Below are 4,123 nucleotides of genomic sequence, written 5' to 3' on the forward strand. Positions count from 1 at the left end.
CATGATCTTCAAAGTGTTCTTGGTGTTCATCTTGACATTCATAGCATTCTTGCATGCATTCATTGTTTTGATCTAAAAATTTCATGCATTGATTATTTTTGTTGTTTTTCTCTTTCATAATTAAAAATTCAAAAATCAAAAAATTATCTTTTCCTTATTTCCCTCCAAATTTTCAAAATTTTGGGTTGACTTGGTCAAAAATTTTTAAAATTAGTTGTTTCTTACAAGTCAAGTCAAAATTTCAATTTTAAAAATCTTATCTTTTCAAAATCTTTTTCAAAAATCATACCTTTTTCATTTTTTTTTATAAATTTCGAAAATTTCAAAAATCTTTTTCAAAATATTTTCAAAATCTTTTTTTTATCTTTATATCAAATTTTCGAAAATTAGCTAACAATTAATGTGATTGGTTCAAAAATTTGAAGTTTGTTACTTTCTTGTTAAGAAAGGTTCAATCTTTAAGTTCTAGAATCTTATCTTGTAGTTTCTTGTTAGTTGAGTCTTTTTAAAAATTAAATCTTTTTCAAAATATCTTTTTATTAAAATTTTTATCTTATCTTTTTATCTTTTATCTTATCTTTTTCAAAAATTTTATCTTTTTCAAAATTTGATTTCAAAAGATCTTATCTAACTTCTTATCCTCTTATCTTTTTCAAAATTTGATTTCAAATCTTTTTCAATCAACTAACTAACTTTTTGTTTGTTTCTTATCTTTTTCAAAACCACCTAACTACTTTTCCCTCTCTAATTTTCGAAAATTCTCCCTCTCTTTTTCAAAAAAATTCTTTTTGTTTTAAATTTTAATTTTAATTATATTTTGTCTTTGATTTTCGAAAATTACTAACCTCTTTTTCAAAAATTATTTTCGAATTTCTCCCTCTCTTTTCTTCTTCTATTTAATTAATTAATTACTAACACTTCTCTTCACCTCTCCTCATCCAAAAATCCGAATCCATCCTTCTTCTTTCTTATACCCCTTTCTTCTTCTACTAACATAAGGGAATCTCTATACTGTGACATAGAGGATTCCTCTTTCTTTTCTTGTTTTCTTCTCTTTCATATGAGCAGGAACAGGGAAAAGGGCACTCTTGTTGAAGTTGATCCAGAACCTGAAAGGACTCTGAAGAGAAAATTAAGAGAAGCTAAATTACAACAATCCAGAAATAACCTTTCAGAAATTTTCGAACAAGAGAAGGAGATGGCAGCCGAAAATAATAATAATAATAATGCAAGGAGAATGCTTGGTGACTTCACAAAGCCAACATCCAAGTTTGATGGAAGAAGCATCTCCATTCCTGCCATTGGAGCCAATAACTTTGAGCTGAAACCTCAGCTAGTTGCTTTAATGCAACAGAACTGCAAGTTTTATGGACTTCCATCTGAAGATCCTTATCAGTTTTTAACTGAGTTCTTGCAGATCTGTGAGACTGTAAAGACTAATGGAGTTGATCCTGAAGTCTACAGACTCATGCTTTTCCCGTTTGCTGTAAGAGACAGAGCTAGAATATGGTTGGATTCACAACCTAAGGATAGCCTGGACTCCTGGGATAAGCTGGTCACTGCTTTCTTAGATAAATTCTTTCCTCCTCAAAAGCTGAGCAAGCTGAGAGTGGATGTTCAAACCTTCAAACAAAAAGATGGTGAATCCCTCTATGAAGCTTGGGAAAGATACAAGCAGTTGACCAAAAGATGTCCATCTGACATGTTTTCAGAATGGACCCTATTAGATATATTCTATTATGGTCTCTCTGAATTTTCAAAAATGTCATTGGACCATTCTGCAGGTGGATCTATTCACCTGAAGAAAATGCCTGAAGAGGCTCAAGAACTCATTGACATGGTTGCAAACAACCAGTTCATGTACACCTCTGAGAGGAATTCCGTGAATAATGGGATACCTCAGAAGAAAGGAGTTCTTGAAATTGAAGCTCTGAATGCCATACTGGCTCAGAACAAAATGTTGACTCAACAGGTTAACATTATCTCTCAAAATCTGAATGGATTGCAACATGCATCCAATAGCACTAGAGAGGCAGCTTCTGAAGAAGCTTATGATCTTGAGAACCCTGCCATGGCAGAGGTTAATTACATGGGTGAACCTTATGGAAACACCTATAACCCATCATGGAGAAATCACCCAAATTTCTCCTGGAAGGATCAACAAAAGCCTCAACAAGGCTTTAATAATGGTGGACGCAATAGGCTGAACAATAGTAAGCCATATCCATCATCTTCTCAGCAACAGACAGAGAATTCAGAACAAAACACTTCTAATTTAGCCAATATTGTCTCTGATCTGTCAAAAGCCACTTTCAGTTTCATGAATGAAACAAGATCCTCCATTAGAAATTTGGAGGCACAAGTGGGCCAGCTGAGTAAGAAAGTCATTGAAACTCCTCCCAGTATTCTCCCAAGCAATACAGAAGAGAATCCAAAAGGAGAGTGCAAGGCCATTGATTTAATCAAAGTGGCCGAATGCACTAGGGAGGAGGAGGACGAAAATCCTAGTGAGGAAGACCCCCTGGGACATCCTTCAAGCAAGAAGGAGTTTCCTATTAAGGATCCAGAGGACTCTGAGGCTCATCTAGAGACCATAGAGATTCCATTAAATCTCCTTCTGCCATTCATGAGCTCTGAAGACTATTCTTCCTCTGAAGAGGATGAAGATGTGACTGGAGAGCAAATTGCTCAATACTTAGGAGCTATCATGAAGCTGAATGCCAAGTTGTTTGGTAATGAGACTTGGGAAAGTAAACCTCCCTTGCTCATTAGTGAACTAGATACTTGGATTCAGAAAACTTTACCTCAAAAGAAACAGGACCCTGGCAAGTTCTTAATACCTTGCACCATAGGCACCATGAGCTTTGAGAAAGCTCTATGTGATCTGGGGTCAGGGATAAATCTTATGCCACTCTCTGTAATGGAGAAGCTAGGGATCATTGAGGTACAACCTGCCTTGTTCTCATTACAATTGGCAGATAAGTCATTGAGACAAGCTTATGGGATAGTAGAGGACGTGCTAGTAAAGGTTGAAGGCCTTTACATCCCTGCTGATTTCATAATCTTAGACACTAGGAAGGAAGAGGATGACTGCATCATCCTTGGAAGACCTTTCCTAGCCACAGCAGAAGCTGTGATAGATGTCAACAGAGGTGAATTAGTCCTTCAATTGAATGGGGACTACCTTGTGTTTAAGGCACATGGCCATCCCTCTGTGACAAAAGAGAGTAAGCAGGAAGAGCTTCTCTCAGTTCAGAGTCAAGAAGAGCCCACACAGTCAAACTCTAAGTTTGGTGTTGTGAAGCCACAACCAAACTCTAAGTTTGGTGTTCAGACCCCATATCCAAACTCTAAGTTTGGTGTTGGGACTACACACTAAAATTGACCTGATCACCTTGTGGCTCCATGAGAGCCAATGTCAAGCTATTGACATTAAAGAAGCGCTTGTTGGGAGGCAACCCAATTTTATTTATCTAATTTTATTTTATTTTGTTTCTTTGTTATTTTTGTGTTTAATTAGGTACATGATCATGAGGAGTCACGAAAAAATTAGAAAAATTAAAAACAGAGTCAAAAACAGAAGAAAAAAAAAATTTTCACCCTGGAGGTAGCGCAGACTGGCGTTCAACGCCAGTAAGATGCATCTGGCTGGCGTTCAACGCCAGAACAGAGCACCATTCTGGCGCTGAACGCCAGAAACAAGCAACAACTTGGCATTTAACGCCAGGAATGTGCACAGAGAGGACAAACTGGCGCTGAACGCCAGCAACAAGCATGAAACTGGCGTTCAACGCCAGAAACATGCATTACATGGGCGTTGAACGCCCAGAACGTGCACCAATGGGCGTTTGAACGCCAGAATGATGCACGAAGGCAATTTACATGCCTATATGGTGAAGGAATGGTATTTCTTTTCACCTCAGGATCTGTGGACCCCACAGGATCCCCACCTACCATATTCCTACCTTTTCTTTTAATCCTAATCACACTCTCCTAATCCTAATCTCATTTCACTCTTTCCCATGTCACACTTCCCAAAAACCTCCACCAATCACCTCAATTCCTCTTCCCAATTACCCCATTCACCATTCACATCAACCCACTCTTCCCCATAAACCCCACC

At 37.4% G+C, this 4,123-nt stretch overlaps 1 non-coding gene across 1 annotated transcript; it reads right to left on the bottom strand.

Annotated features, from left to right (window-relative positions):
* Nucleotides 1-1,600: 1,600 nt before the first annotated feature.
* On the bottom strand, nt 1,601-1,704 carry LOC112767497 (small nucleolar RNA R71). Its single transcript, XR_003184945.1, has one exon. It is a non-coding gene; the product is annotated as a small nucleolar RNA R71 (small nucleolar RNA).
* Nucleotides 1,705-4,123: the final 2,419 nt, after the last annotated feature.

Source organism: Arachis hypogaea, chromosome 2, assembly GCF_003086295.3.
Source record: "Arachis hypogaea cultivar Tifrunner chromosome 2, arahy.Tifrunner.gnm2.J5K5, whole genome shotgun sequence".
In the NCBI taxonomy this organism is placed as follows: domain Eukaryota; kingdom Viridiplantae; phylum Streptophyta; class Magnoliopsida; order Fabales; family Fabaceae; genus Arachis; species Arachis hypogaea.